The 15,438-nt window shown below is 46.1% G+C and overlaps 7 non-coding genes across 7 annotated transcripts; all 7 read right to left on the bottom strand.

Annotated features, from left to right (window-relative positions):
- Positions 1-281: 281 nt before the first annotated feature.
- On the bottom strand, positions 282-472 carry LOC130309672 (U2 spliceosomal RNA). Its single transcript, XR_008858314.1, has one exon. It is a non-coding gene; the product is annotated as a U2 spliceosomal RNA (small nuclear RNA).
- Positions 473-2,562: 2,090 nt separating this feature from the next.
- LOC130309669 (U2 spliceosomal RNA) lies at positions 2,563-2,753 on the bottom strand. The gene has a single exon (XR_008858311.1). It is a non-coding gene; the product is annotated as a U2 spliceosomal RNA (small nuclear RNA).
- A 2,090-nt stretch (positions 2,754-4,843) lies between these two features.
- On the bottom strand, positions 4,844-5,034 carry LOC130309671 (U2 spliceosomal RNA). Its single transcript, XR_008858313.1, has one exon. It is a non-coding gene; the product is annotated as a U2 spliceosomal RNA (small nuclear RNA).
- Positions 5,035-7,118: 2,084 nt separating this feature from the next.
- On the bottom strand, positions 7,119-7,309 carry LOC130309670 (U2 spliceosomal RNA). The gene has a single exon (XR_008858312.1). It is a non-coding gene; the product is annotated as a U2 spliceosomal RNA (small nuclear RNA).
- A 2,084-nt stretch (positions 7,310-9,393) lies between these two features.
- On the bottom strand, positions 9,394-9,584 carry LOC130309707 (U2 spliceosomal RNA). The gene has a single exon (XR_008858347.1). It is a non-coding gene; the product is annotated as a U2 spliceosomal RNA (small nuclear RNA).
- A 2,079-nt stretch (positions 9,585-11,663) lies between these two features.
- LOC130309703 (U2 spliceosomal RNA) lies at positions 11,664-11,854 on the bottom strand. The gene has a single exon (XR_008858344.1). It is a non-coding gene; the product is annotated as a U2 spliceosomal RNA (small nuclear RNA).
- Positions 11,855-13,933: 2,079 nt separating this feature from the next.
- LOC130309691 (U2 spliceosomal RNA) lies at positions 13,934-14,124 on the bottom strand. Its single transcript, XR_008858333.1, has one exon. It is a non-coding gene; the product is annotated as a U2 spliceosomal RNA (small nuclear RNA).
- Positions 14,125-15,438: the final 1,314 nt, after the last annotated feature.

Below are 15,438 nucleotides of genomic sequence, written 5' to 3'. Positions count from 1 at the left end.
TATCAAGGCAGCTGCCTATCATGTCATGCCCTACCTGCACAGGTGTGCTGGCTACTCAAATGATCCAATTAAGGAGGCCATTTAGTCAGCAGCAGCAGAAGTCCTGTGCCTGGACGCTCCAACAGCGGCCAGACACAAGCAGAAGCAGAAGCAGCAGCAGCACCACCTTTTGTTTTTTGGCTGCAGCAGCAGCAGCAGCAAGGCCCACAGGGCTGGCTAGCTGGCTAGCCAGCAAGCAGGTAGCAATGAAAGTAGGAATCTTTCTTTTTAACCCTGTAAGGGGGTGGTGCACTGTACCCGAAGATACTGCCATATCGGGTCAATGCATAGGGCGACGGAAGCAAGCTTCGAAATCGGCCCCCGTTCTCAAAAATCCATTTAATATATGGTCCCCAGATAGGGGACGTATCAGATATTAAACTGATAAGAACAGATACTACACTTGATCTTAGCCAAAAGGCCGAGAAGCGATAACCGTGAAAGGGGCGGGCCCAACAAGGTCCCCTTCATGGGCACTATCACTGCTTGCTGTCAGGGAGGCTGCCAGACAATTTTCCATGCACACTCTGGGCTGGGGGGCAGTCAACCACCAGTACACACAGCAGAACCTAAACCCATACCATTATTGCTAAGCAGCAAGACAGGGGCCCATTGCACTCCCACGGGGCCTTTTTAAATGCAATCCATAACCCGGATTTGCCAGGAACCCTTCTTACTCCTCCTACTTGCATGTGACACTGGGCTTAGGATCTGCATAGGAAACACACACACAAGCACACACCTACCTTTGTTGCCTGCAGATGCCTCCTTGGCTGTCCCCAAACGGTATCAAACCAACACCCACGGGAAGCTGTAAGCATAGAGGACATGCCTGCACCCCATTGGACTTACCTGTGTGGGTTAAACCCGGGTTATTTGACAACCTATGGCGGTGATGGTTCTGCTCAGGCAGAGCAGTGCTGATGCTCCTCATAAAGCTGTCGCTGCTGTGAAGGTTCTAGGTGACATCACAAATCCCTATGGTTACATACACAACAAAGCTGGGTTGTTGTTGTTTACACTCTGCAAGGCCTGTGGAAGTGAGTGACATCATAGCACTGTAGTTCTGAGGGTTCTAGATGGATGCAACAATCTCCTGTTGCTTCTATGAAGGCCATAATAGACGACATCACCAAACAGCTCCATAGTCACATACACAGCAAAGGAGAGATGTTGTTTACACCTAGTGATGTCAGTGGTATTGAGTGACATCACAGCACAGTGCTAAGGCTCCTGGGCCTGGACACAGCAGCGGCTGCAATATCTCAACGGAGAATACGTTTATATATATGTGTGTGTGTGCGCGTATATATATATATATATATATATATATATATATATATATATATATATATTTCTCCGCCGAAATCACTTTTAAACCCATTTCCACCTTTTTTTCCCTTCTCTTCCTCTTACTTTTTTTTCACGTTTTTTTACGTTTTTCTCCTTTTCGCCTCTTTTCTGGGCGTATTATTCTTCTTTTTCTTCTTTTTTTTCGTCTAATGCATACCCCATCAGTGCAGCAATGCTTATTCAATACCGCCAGCAGATGGAGACACTGGGGGATAATTTTCTAAGGATTTATACTGATTTTTCCTGTCTGAATTTGTCGCACAGAAAGTTGCAGGCCAAATATGTGTGACATTTCTGCAACTTTAGCTTCTAGAGCATTTTTACAACATTATACATAGGTGCTGAATACATAAAAAGCGACTGTTCAGCAACAGACAAGTCGCATCGGCTGAAAGTAGGCCAGAATGTCAGTCCATGTTGGAGCAGGTTTAGATACAGTCTAAAGCATAGATCTCAAAGTCTGTGCACAGAATTTAGCAAGGGCCTCGCACCTTCTGATGCATCAGGTAGGTGCACAATAGCATAGCCTAACCCTCTGTACTTTGGTCTATATTGATGCGGGACATAGACAGCCAGCTGATGACCAATCCATTAGTGCAATGGATGGCTGGAAGCATTTGTCTTTGCCTTTGCAATACCACAGAAGCAATGCATGGTCAATGTACAGCAATGACACACCTGTGTGAACAGCCAGGAGACCCCCCCCCCCCATGTTATGTTACATAGTTACATAGTTAGTACGGTCGAAAAAAGACATATGTCCATCAAGTTCAACCAGGGAATTAAGGGGTAGGGGTGTGGCGCGATATTGGGGAAGGGATGAGATTTTATATTTCTTCATAAGCATTAATCTTATTTTGTCAATTAGGAACATTCAGCACCCACCCGCTATCAAGGCAGCTGCCTATCATGTCATGCCCTACCTGCACAGGTGTGCTGGCTACTCAAATGATCCAATTAAGGAGGCCATTTAGTCAGCAGCAGCAGAAGTCCTGTGCCTGGACGCTCCAACAGCGGCCAGACACAAGCAGAAGCAGAAGCAGCAGCAGCACCACCTTTTGTTTTTTGGCTGCAGCAGCAGCAGCAGCAAGGCCCACAGGGCTGGCTAGCTGGCTAGCCAGCAAGCAGGTAGCAATGAAAGTAGGAATCTTTCTTTTTAACCCTGTAAGGGGGTGGTGCACTGTACCCGAAGATACTGCCATATCGGGTCAATGCATAGGGCGACGGAAGCAAGCTTCAAAATCGGCCCCCGTTCTCAAAAATCCATTTAATATATGGTCCCCAGATAGGGGACGTATCAGATATTAAACTGATAAGAACAGATACTACACTTGATCTTAGCCAAAAGGCCGAGAAGCGATAACCGTGAAAGGGGCGGGCCCAACAAGGTCCCCTTCATGGGCACTATCACTGCTTGCTGTCAGGGAGGCTGCCAGACAATTTTCCATGCACACTCTGGGCTGGGGGGCAGTCAACCACCAGTACACACAGCAGAACCTAAACCCATACCATTATTGCTAAGCAGCAAGACAGGGGCCCATTGCACTCCCACGGGGCCTTTTTAAATGCAATCCATAACCCGGATTTGCCAGGAACCCTTCTTACTCCTCCTACTTGCATGTGACACTGGGCTTAGGATCTGCATAGGAAACACACACACAAGCACACACCTACCTTTGTTGCCTGCAGATGCCTCCTTGGCTGTCCCCAAACGGTATCAAACCAACACCCACGGGAAGCTGTAAGCATAGAGGACATGCCTGCACCCCATTGGACTTACCTGTGTGGGTTAAACCCGGGTTATTTGACAACCTATGGCGGTGATGGTTCTGCTCAGGCAGAGCAGTGCTGATGCTCCTCATAAAGCTGTCGCTGCTGTGAAGGTTCTAGGTGACATCACAAATCCCTATGGTTACATACACAACAAAGCTGGGTTGTTGTTGTTTACACTCTGCAAGGCCTGTGGAAGTGAGTGACATCATAGCACTGTAGTTCTGAGGGTTCTAGATGGATGCAACAATCTCCTGTTGCTTCTATGAAGGCCATAATAGACGACATCACCAAACAGCTCCATAGTCACATACACAGCAAAGGAGAGATGTTGTTTACACCTAGTGATGTCAGTGGTATTGAGTGACATCACAGCACAGTGCTAAGGCTCCTGGGCCTGGACACAGCAGCGGCTGCAATATCTCAACGGAGAATACGTTTATATATATGTGTGTGTGTGCGCGTATATATATATATATATATATATATATATATATATATATATTTCTCCGCCGAAATCACTTTTAAACCCATTTCCACCTTTTTTTCCCTTCTCTTCCTCTTACTTTTTTTTCACGTTTTTTTACGTTTTTCTCCTTTTCGCCTCTTTTCTGGGCGTATTATTCTTCTTTTTCTTCTTTTTTTTCGTCTAATGCATACCCCATCAGTGCAGCAATGCTTATTCAATACCGCCAGCAGATGGAGACACTGGGGGATAATTTTCTAAGGATTTATACTGATTTTTCCTGTCTGAATTTGTCGCACAGAAAGTTGCAGGCCAAATATGTGTGACATTTCTGCGACTTTAGCTTCTAGAGCATTTTTACAACATTATACATAGGTGCTGAATACATAAAAAGCGACTGTTCAGCGACAGACAAGTCGCATCGGCTGAAAGTAGGCCAGAATGTCAGTCCATGTTGGAGCAGGTTTAGATACAGTCTAAAGCATAGATCTCAAAGTCTGTGCACAGAATTTAGCAAGGGCCTCGCACCTTCTGATGCATCAGGTAGGTGCACAATAGCATAGCCTAACCCTCTGTACTTTGGTCTATATTGATGCGGGACATAGACAGCCAGCTGATGACCAATCCATTAGTGCAATGGATGGCTGGAAGCATTTGTCTTTGCCTTTGCAATACCACAGAAGCAATGCATGGTCAATGTACAGCAATGACACACCTGTGTGAACAGCCAGGAGACCCCCCCCCCCCCCCCCCCCATGTTATGTTACATAGTTACATAGTTAGTACGGTCGAAAAAAGACATATGTCCATCAAGTTCAACCAGGGAATTAAGGGGTAGGGGTGTGGCGCGATATTGGGGAAGGGATGAGATTTTATATTTCTTCATAAGCATTAATCTTATTTTGTCAATTAGGAACATTCAGCACCCACCCGCTATCAAGGCAGCTGCCTATCATGTCATGCCCTACCTGCACAGGTGTGCTGGCTACTCAAATGATCCAATTAAGGAGGCCATTTAGTCAGCAGCAGCAGAAGTCCTGTGCCTGGACGCTCCAACAGCGGCCAGACACAAGCAGAAGCAGAAGCAGCAGCAGCACCACCTTTTGTTTTTTGGCTGCAGCAGCAGCAGCAGCAAGGCCCACAGGGCTGGCTAGCTGGCTAGCCAGCAAGCAGGTAGCAATGAAAGTAGGAATCTTTCTTTTTAACCCTGTAAGGGGGTGGTGCACTGTACCCGAAGATACTGCCATATCGGGTCAATGCATAGGGCGACGGAAGCAAGCTTCGAAATCGGCCCCCGTTCTCAAAAATCCATTTAATATATGGTCCCCAGATAGGGGACGTATCAGATATTAAACTGATAAGAACAGATACTACACTTGATCTTAGCCAAAAGGCCGAGAAGCGATAACCGTGAAAGGGGCGGGCCCAACAAGGTCCCCTTCATGGGCACTATCACTGCTTGCTGTCAGGGAGGCTGCCAGACAATTTTCCATGCACACTCTGGGCTGGGGGGCAGTCAACCACCAGTACACACAGCAGAACCTAAACCCATACCATTATTGCTAAGCAGCAAGACAGGGGCCCATTGCACTCCCACGGGGCCTTTTTAAATGCAATCCATAACCCGGATTTGCCAGGAACCCTTCTTACTCCTCCTACTTGCATGTGACACTGGGCTTAGGATCTGCATAGGAAACACACACACAAGCACACACCTACCTTTGTTGCCTGCAGATGCCTCCTTGGCTGTCCCCAAACGGTATCAAACCAACACCCACGGGAAGCTGTAAGCATAGAGGACATGCCTGCACCCCATTGGACTTACCTGTGTGGGTTAAACCCGGGTTATTTGACAACCTATGGCGGTGATGGTTCTGCTCAGGCAGAGCAGTGCTGATGCTCCTCATAAAGCTGTCGCTGCTGTGAAGGTTCTAGGTGACATCACAAATCCCTATGGTTACATACACAACAAAGCTGGGTTGTTGTTGTTTACACTCTGCAAGGCCTGTGGAAGTGAGTGACATCATAGCACTGTAGTTCTGAGGGTTCTAGATGGATGCAACAATCTCCTGTTGCTTCTATGAAGGCCATAATAGACGACATCACCAAACAGCTCCATAGTCACATACACAGCAAAGGAGAGATGTTGTTTACACCTAGTGATGTCAGTGGTATTGAGTGACATCACAGCACAGTGCTAAGGCTCCTGGGCCTGGACACAGCAGCGGCTGCAATATCTCAACGGAGAATACGTTTATATATATGTGTGTGTGTGCGCGTATATATATATATATATATATATATATATATATATATATATTTCTCCGCCGAAATCACTTTTAAACCCATTTCCACCTTTTTTTCCCTTCTCTTCCTCTTACTTTTTTTTCACGTTTTTTTACGTTTTTCTCCTTTTCGCCTCTTTTCTGGGCGTATTATTCTTCTTTTTCTTCTTTTTTTTCGTCTAATGCATACCCCATCAGTGCAGCAATGCTTATTCAATACCGCCAGCAGATGGAGACACTGGGGGATAATTTTCTAAGGATTTATACTGATTTTTCCTGTCTGAATTTGTCGCACAGAAAGTTGCAGGCCAAATATGTGTGACATTTCTGCGACTTTAGCTTCTAGAGCATTTTTACAACATTATACATAGGTGCTGAATACATAAAAAGCGACTGTTCAGCGACAGACAAGTCGCATCGGCTGAAAGTAGGCCAGAATGTCAGTCCATGTTGGAGCAGGTTTAGATACAGTCTAAAGCATAGATCTCAAAGTCTGTGCACAGAATTTAGCAAGGGCCTCGCACCTTCTGATGCATCAGGTAGGTGCACAATAGCATAGCCTAACCCTCTGTACTTTGGTCTATATTGATGCGGGACATAGACAGCCAGCTGATGACCAATCCATTAGTGCAATGGATAGCTGGAAGCATTTGTCTTTGCCTTTGCAATACCACAGAAGCAATGCATGGTCAATGTACAGCAATGACACACCTGTGTGAACAGCCAGGAGACCCCCCCCCCCATGTTATGTTACATAGTTACATAGTTAGTACGGTCGAAAAAAGACATATGTCCATCAAGTTCAACCAGGGAATTAAGGGGTAGGGGTGTGGCGCGATATTGGGGAAGGGATGAGATTTTATATTTCTTCATAAGCATTAATCTTATTTTGTCAATTAGGAACATTCAGCACCCACCCGCTATCAAGGCAGCTGCCTATCATGTCATGCCCTACCTGCACAGGTGTGCTGGCTACTCAAATGATCCAATTAAGGAGGCCATTTAGTCAGCAGCAGCAGAAGTCCTGTGCCTGGACGCTCCAACAGCGGCCAGACACAAGCAGAAGCAGAAGCAGCAGCAGCACCACCTTTTGTTTTTTGGCTGCAGCAGCAGCAGCAGCAGCAAGGCCCACAGGGCTGGCTAGCTGGCTAGCCAGCAAGCAGGTAGCAATGAAAGTAGGAATCTTTCTTTTTAACCCTGTAAGGGGGTGGTGCACTGTACCCGAAGATACTGCCATATCGGGTCAATGCATAGGGCGACGGAAGCAAGCTTCGAAATCGGCCCCCGTTCTCAAAAATCCATTTAATATATGGTCCCCAGATAGGGGACGTATCAGATATTAAACTGATAAGAACAGATACTACACTTGATCTTAGCCAAAAGGCCGAGAAGCGATAACCGTGAAAGGGGCGGGCCCAACAAGGTCCCCTTCATGGGCACTATCACTGCTTGCTGTCAGGGAGGCTGCCAGACAATTTTCCATGCACACTCTGGGCTGGGGGGCAGTCAACCACCAGTACACACAGCAGAACCTAAACCCATACCATTATTGCTAAGCAGCAAGACAGGGGCCCATTGCACTCCCACGGGGCCTTTTTAAATGCAATCCATAACCCGGATTTGCCAGGAACCCTTCTTACTCCTCCTACTTGCATGTGACACTGGGCTTAGGATCTGCATAGGAAACACACACACAAGCACACACCTACCTTTGTTGCCTGCAGATGCCTCCTTGGCTGTCCCCAAACGGTATCAAACCAACACCCACGGGAAGCTGTAAGCATAGAGGACATGCCTGCACCCCATTGGACTTACCTGTGTGGGTTAAACCCGGGTTATTTGACAACCTATGGCGGTGATGGTTCTGCTCAGGCAGAGCAGTGCTGATGCTCCTCATAAAGCTGTCGCTGCTGTGAAGGTTCTAGGTGACATCACAAATCCCTATGGTTACATACACAACAAAGCTGGGTTGTTGTTGTTTACACTCTGCAAGGCCTGTGGAAGTGAGTGACATCATAGCACTGTAGTTCTGAGGGTTCTAGATGGATGCAACAATCTCCTGTTGCTTCTATGAAGGCCATAATAGACGACATCACCAAACAGCTCCATAGTCACATACACAGCAAAGGAGAGATGTTGTTTACACCTAGTGATGTCAGTGGTATTGAGTGACATCACAGCACAGTGCTAAGGCTCCTGGGCCTGGACACAGCAGCGGCTGCAATATCTCAACGGAGAATACGTTTATATATATGTGTGTGTGTGCGCGTATATATATATATATATATATATATATATATATATATATATTTCTCCGCCGAAATCACTTTTAAACCCATTTCCACCTTTTTTTCCCTTCTCTTCCTCTTACTTTTTTTTCACGTTTTTTTACGTTTTTCTCCTTTTCGCCTCTTTTCTGGGCGTATTATTCTTCTTTTTCTTCTTTTTTTTCGTCTAATGCATACCCCATCAGTGCAGCAATGCTTATTCAATACCGCCAGCAGATGGAGACACTGGGGGATAATTTTCTAAGGATTTATACTGATTTTTCCTGTCTGAATTTGTCGCACAGAAAGTTGCAGGCCAAATATGTGTGACATTTCTGCGACTTTAGCTTCTAGAGCATTTTTACAACATTATACATAGGTGCTGAATACATAAAAAGCGACTGTTCAGCGACAGACAAGTCGCATCGGCTGAAAGTAGGCCAGAATGTCAGTCCATGTTGGAGCAGGTTTAGATACAGTCTAAAGCATAGATCTCAAAGTCTGTGCACAGAATTTAGCAAGGGCCTCGCACCTTCTGATGCATCAGGTAGGTGCACAATAGCATAGCCTAACCCTCTGTACTTTGGTCTATATTGATGCGGGACATAGACAGCCAGCTGATGACCAATCCATTAGTGCAATGGATGGCTGGAAGCATTTGTCTTTGCCTTTGCAATACCACAGAAGCAATGCATGGTCAATGTACAGCAATGACACACCTGTGTGAACAGCCAGGAGACCCCCCCCCCCCCCATGTTATGTTACATAGTTACATAGTTAGTACGGTCGAAAAAAGACATATGTCCATCAAGTTCAACCAGGGAATTAAGGGGTAGGGGTGTGGCGCGATATTGGGGAAGGGATGAGATTTTATATTTCTTCATAAGCATTAATCTTATTTTGTCAATTAGGAACATTCAGCACCCACCCGCTATCAAGGCAGCTGCCTATCATGTCATGCCCTACCTGCACAGGTGTGCTGGCTACTCAAATGATCCAATTAAGGAGGCCATTTAGTCAGCAGCAGCAGAAGTCCTGTGCCTGGACGCTCCAACAGCGGCCAGACACAAGCAGAAGCAGAAGCAGCAGCAGCACCACCTTTTGTTTTTTGGCTGCAGCAGCAGCAGCAGCAAGGCCCACAGGGCTGGCTAGCTGGCTAGCCAGCAAGCAGGTAGCAATGAAAGTAGGAATCTTTCTTTTTAACCCTGTAAGGGGGTGGTGCACTGTACCCGAAGATACTGCCATATCGGGTCAATGCATAGGGCGACGGAAGCAAGCTTCGAAATCGGCCCCCGTTCTCAAAAATCCATTTAATATATGGTCCCCAGATAGGGGACGTATCAGATATTAAACTGATAAGAACAGATACTACACTTGATCTTAGCCAAAAGGCCGAGAAGCGATAACCGTGAAAGGGGCGGGCCCAACAAGGTCCCCTTCATGGGCACTATCACTGCTTGCTGTCAGGGAGGCTGCCAGACAATTTTCCATGCACACTCTGGGCTGGGGGGCAGTCAACCACCAGTACACACAGCAGAACCTAAACCCATACCATTATTGCTAAGCAGCAAGACAGGGGCCCATTGCACTCCCACGGGGCCTTTTTAAATGCAATCCATAACCCGGATTTGCCAGGAACCCTTCTTACTCCTCCTACTTGCATGTGACACTGGGCTTAGGATCTGCATAGGAAACACACACACAAGCACACACCTACCTTTGTTGCCTGCAGATGCCTCCTTGGCTGTCCCCAAACGGTATCAAACCAACACCCACGGGAAGCTGTAAGCATAGAGGACATGCCTGCACCCCATTGGACTTACCTGTGTGGGTTAAACCCGGGTTATTTGACAACCTATGGCGGTGATGGTTCTGCTCAGGCAGAGCAGTGCTGATGCTCCTCATAAAGCTGTCGCTGCTGTGAAGGTTCTAGGTGACATCACAAATCCCTATGGTTACATACACAACAAAGCTGGGTTGTTGTTGTTTACACTCTGCAAGGCCTGTGGAAGTGAGTGACATCATAGCACTGTAGTTCTGAGGGTTCTAGATGGATGCAACAATCTCCTGTTGCTTCTATGAAGGCCATAATAGACGACATCACCAAACAGCTCCATAGTCACATACACAGCAAAGGAGAGATGTTGTTTACACCTAGTGATGTCAGTGGTATTGAGTGACATCACAGCACAGTGCTAAGGCTCCTGGGCCTGGACACAGCAGCGGCTGCAATATCTCAACGGAGAATACGTTTATATATATGTGTGTGTGTGCGCGTATATATATATATATATATATATATATATATATATATATTTCTCCGCCGAAATCACTTTTAAACCCATTTCCACCTTTTTTTCCCTTCTCTTCCTCTTACATTTTTTTCACGTTTTTTTACGTTTTTCTCCTTTTCGCCTCTTTTCTGGGCGTATTATTCTTCTTTTTCTTCTTTTTTTTCGTCTAATGCATACCCCATCAGTGCAGCAATGCTTATTCAATACCGCCAGCAGATGGAGACACTGGGGGATAATTTTCTAAGGATTTATACTGATTTTTCCTGTCTGAATTTGTCGCACAGAAAGTTGCAGGCCAAATATGTGTGACATTTCTGCGACTTTAGCTTCTAGAGCATTTTTACAACATTATACATAGGTGCTGAATACATAAAAAGCGACTGTTCAGCGACAGACAAGTCGCATCGGCTGAAAGTAGGCCAGAATGTCAGTCCATGTTGGAGCAGGTTTAGATACAGTCTAAAGCATAGATCTCAAAGTCTGTGCACAGAATTTAGCAAGGGCCTCGCACCTTCTGATGCATCAGGTAGGTGCACAATAGCATAGCCTAACCCTCTGTACTTTGGTCTATATTGATGCGGGACATAGACAGCCAGCTGATGACCAATCCATTAGTGCAATGGATGGCTGGAAGCATTTGTCTTTGCCTTTGCAATACCACAGAAGCAATGCATGGTCAATGTACAGCAATGACACACCTGTGTGAACAGCCAGGAGACCCCCCCCCCCATGTTATGTTACATAGTTACATAGTTAGTACGGTCGAAAAAAGACATATGTCCATCAAGTTCAACCAGGGAATTAAGGGGTAGGGGTGTGGCGCGATATTGGGGAAGGGATGAGATTTTATATTTCTTCATAAGCATTAATCTTATTTTGTCAATTAGGAACATTCAGCACCCACCCACTATCAAGGCAGCTGCCTATCATGTCATGCCCTACCTGCACAGGTGTGCTGGCTACTCAAATGATCCAATTAAGGAGGCCATTTAGTCAGCAGCAGCAGAAGTCCTGTGCCTGGACGCTCCAACAGCGGCCAGACACAAGCAGAAGCAGAAGCAGCAGCAGCACCACCTTTTGTTTTTTGGCTGCAGCAGCAGCAGCAGCAAGGCCCACAGGGCTGGCTAGCTGGCTAGCCAGCAAGCAGGTAGCAATGAAAGTAGGAATCTTTCTTTTTAACCCTGTAAGGGGGTGGTGCACTGTACCCGAAGATACTGCCATATCGGGTCAATGCATAGGGCGACGGAAGCAAGCTTCGAAATCGGCCCCCGTTCTCAAAAATCCATTTAATATATGGTCCCCAGATAGGGGACGTATCAGATATTAAACTGATAAGAACAGATACTACACTTGATCTTAGCCAAAAGGCCGAGAAGCGATAACCGTGAAAGGGGCGGGCCCAACAAGGTCCCCTTCATGGGCACTATCACTGCTTGCTGTCAGGGAGGCTGCCAGACAATTTTCCATGCACACTCTGGGCTGGGGGGCAGTCAACCACCAGTACACACAGCAGAACCTAAACCCATACCATTATTGCTAAGCAGCAAGACAGGGGCCCATTGCACTCCCACGGGGCCTTTTTAAATGCAATCCATAACCCGGATTTGCCAGGAACCCTTCTTACTCCTCCTACTTGCATGTGACACTGGGCTTAGGATCTGCATAGGAAACACACACACAAGCACACACCTACCTTTGTTGCCTGCAGATGCCTCCTTGGCTGTCCCCAAACGGTATCAAACCAACACCCACGGGAAGCTGTAAGCATAGAGGACATGCCTGCACCCCATTGGACTTACCTGTGTGGGTTAAACCCGGGTTATTTGACAACCTATGGCGGTGATGGTTCTGCTCAGGCAGAGCAGTGCTGATGCTCCTCATAAAGCTGTCGCTGCTGTGAAGGTTCTAGGTGACATCACAAATCCCTATGGTTACATACACAACAAAGCTGGGTTGTTGTTGTTTACACTCTGCAAGGCCTGTGGAAGTGAGTGACATCATAGCACTGTAGTTCTGAGGGTTCTAGATGGATGCAACAATCTCCTGTTGCTTCTATGAAGGCCATAATAGACGACATCACCAAACAGCTCCATAGTCACATACACAGCAAAGGAGAGATGTTGTTTACACCTAGTGATGTCAGTGGTATTGAGTGACATCACAGCACAGTGCTAAGGCTCCTGGGCCTGGACACAGCAGCGGCTGCAATATCTCAACGGAGAATACGTTTATATATATGTGTGTGTGTGCGCGTATATATATATATATATATATATATATATATATATATATATATATTTCTCCGCCGAAATCACTTTTAAACCCATTTCCACCTTTTTTTCCCTTCTCTTCCTCTTACTTTTTTTTCACGTTTTTTTACGTTTTTCTCCTTTTCGCCTCTTTTCTGGGCGTATTATTCTTCTTTTTCTTCTTTTTTTTCGTCTAATGCATACCCCATCAGTGCAGCAATGCTTATTCAATACCGCCAGCAGATGGAGACACTGGGGGATAATTTTCTAAGGATTTATACTGATTTTTCCTGTCTGAATTTGTCGCACAGAAAGTTGCAGGCCAAATATGTGTGACATTTCTGCGACTTTAGCTTCTAGAGCATTTTTACAACATTATACATAGGTGCTGAATACATAAAAAGCGACTGTTCAGCGACAGACAAGTCGCATCGGCTGAAAGTAGGCCAGAATGTCAGTCCATGTTGGAGCAGGTTTAGATACAGTCTAAAGCATAGATCTCAAAGTCTGTGCACAGAATTTAGCAAGGGCCTCGCACCTTCTGATGCATCAGGTAGGTGCACAATAGCATAGCCTAACCCTCTGTACTTTGGTCTATATTGATGCGGGACATAGACAGCCAGCTGATGACCAATCCATTAGTGCAATGGATGGCTGGAAGCATTTGTCTTTGCCTTTGCAATACCACAGAAGCAATGCATGGTCAATGTACAGCAATGACACACCTGTGTGAACAGCCAGGAGACCCCCCCCCCCATGTTATGTTACATAGTTACATAGTTAGTACGGTCGAAAAAAGACATATGTCCATCAAGTTCAACCAGGGAATTAAGGGGTAGGGGTGTGGCGCGATATTGGGGAAGGGATGAGATTTTATATTTCTTCATAAGCATTAATCTTATTTTGTCAATTAGGAACATTCAGCACCCACCCGCTATCAAGGCAGCTGCCTATCATGTCATGCCCTACCTGCACAGGTGTGCTGGCTACTCAAATGATCCAATTAAGGAGGCCATTTAGTCAGCAGCAGCAGAAGTCCTGTGCCTGGACGCTCCAACAGCGGCCAGACACAAGCAGAAGCAGAAGCAGCAGCAGCACCACCTTTTGTTTTTTGGCTGCAGCAGCAGCAAGGCCCACAGGGCTGGCTAGCTGGCTAGCCAGCAAGCAGGTAGCAATGAAAGTAGGAATCTTTCTTTTTAACCCTGTAAGGGGGTGGTGCACTGTACCCGAAGATACTGCCATATCGGGTCAATGCATAGGGCGACGGAAGCAAGCTTCGAAATCGGCCCCCGTTCTCAAAAATCCATTTAATATATGGTCCCCAGATAGGGGACGTATCAGATATTAAACTGATAAGAACAGATACTACACTTGATCTTAGCCAAAAGGCCGAGAAGCGATAACCGTGAAAGGGGCGGGCCCAACAAGGTCCCCTTCATGGGCACTATCACTGCTTGCTGTCAGGGAGGCTGCCAGACAATTTTCCATGCACACTCTGGGCTGGGGGGCAGTCAACCACCAGTACACACAGCAGAACCTAAACCCATACCATTATTGCTAAGCAGCAAGACAGGGGCCCATTGCACTCCCACGGGGCCTTTTTAAATGCAATCCATAACCCGGATTTGCCAGGAACCCTTCTTACTCCTCCTACTTGCATGTGACACTGGGCTTAGGATCTGCATAGGAAACACACACACAAGCACACACCTACCTTTGTTGCCTGCAGATGCCTCCTTGGCTGTCCCCAAACGGTATCAAACCAACACCCACGGGAAGCTGTAAGCATAGAGGACATGCCTGCACCCCATTGGACTTACCTGTGTGGGTTAAACCCGGGTTATTTGACAACCTATGGCGGTGATGGTTCTGCTCAGGCAGAGCAGTGCTGATGCTCCTCATAAAGCTGTCGCTGCTGTGAAGGTTCTAGGTGACATCACAAATCCCTATGGTTACATACACAACAAAGCTGGGTTGTTGTTGTTTACACTCTGCAAGGCCTGTGGAAGTGAGTGACATCATAGCACTGTAGTTCTGAGGGTTCTAGATGGATGCAACAATCTCCTGTTGCTTCTATGAAGGCCATAATAGACGACATCACCAAACAGCTCCATAGTCACATACACAGCAAAGGAGAGATGTTGTTTACACCTAGTGATGTCAGTGGTATTGAGTGACATCACAGCACAGTGCTAAGGCTCCTGGGCCTGGACACAGCAGCGGCTGCAATATCTCAACGGAGAATACGTTTATATATATGTGTGTGTGTGCGCGTATATATATATATATATATATATATATATATATATATATATATATATTTCTCCGCCGAAATCACTTTTAAACCCATTTCCACCTTTTTTTCCCTTCTCTTCCTCTTACTTTTTTTTCACGTTTTTTTACGTTTTTCTCCTTTTCGCCTCTTTTCTGGGGCGTATTATTCTTCTTTTTCTTCTTTTTTTCGTCTAATGCATACCCATCAGTGCAGCAATGCTTATTCAATACCGCCAGCAGATGGAGACACTTGGGGATAATTTTCTAAGGATTTATACTGATTTTTCCTGTCTGAATTTGTCGCACAGAAAGTTGCAGGCCAAATATGTGTGACATTTCTGCGACTTTAGCTTCTAGAGCATTTTTACAACATTATACATAGGTGCTGAATACATAAAAAGCGACTGTTCAGCGACAGACAAGTCGCATCGGCTGAAAGTA

This window comes from Hyla sarda, unplaced genomic scaffold, assembly GCF_029499605.1.
Source record: "Hyla sarda isolate aHylSar1 unplaced genomic scaffold, aHylSar1.hap1 scaffold_1531, whole genome shotgun sequence".
NCBI classification, from domain to species: Eukaryota; Metazoa; Chordata; class Amphibia; order Anura; family Hylidae; genus Hyla; species Hyla sarda.
Note: the sequence above shows the minus strand (reverse complement) of the source record. Positions and strands in the feature narration are given on the sequence as shown.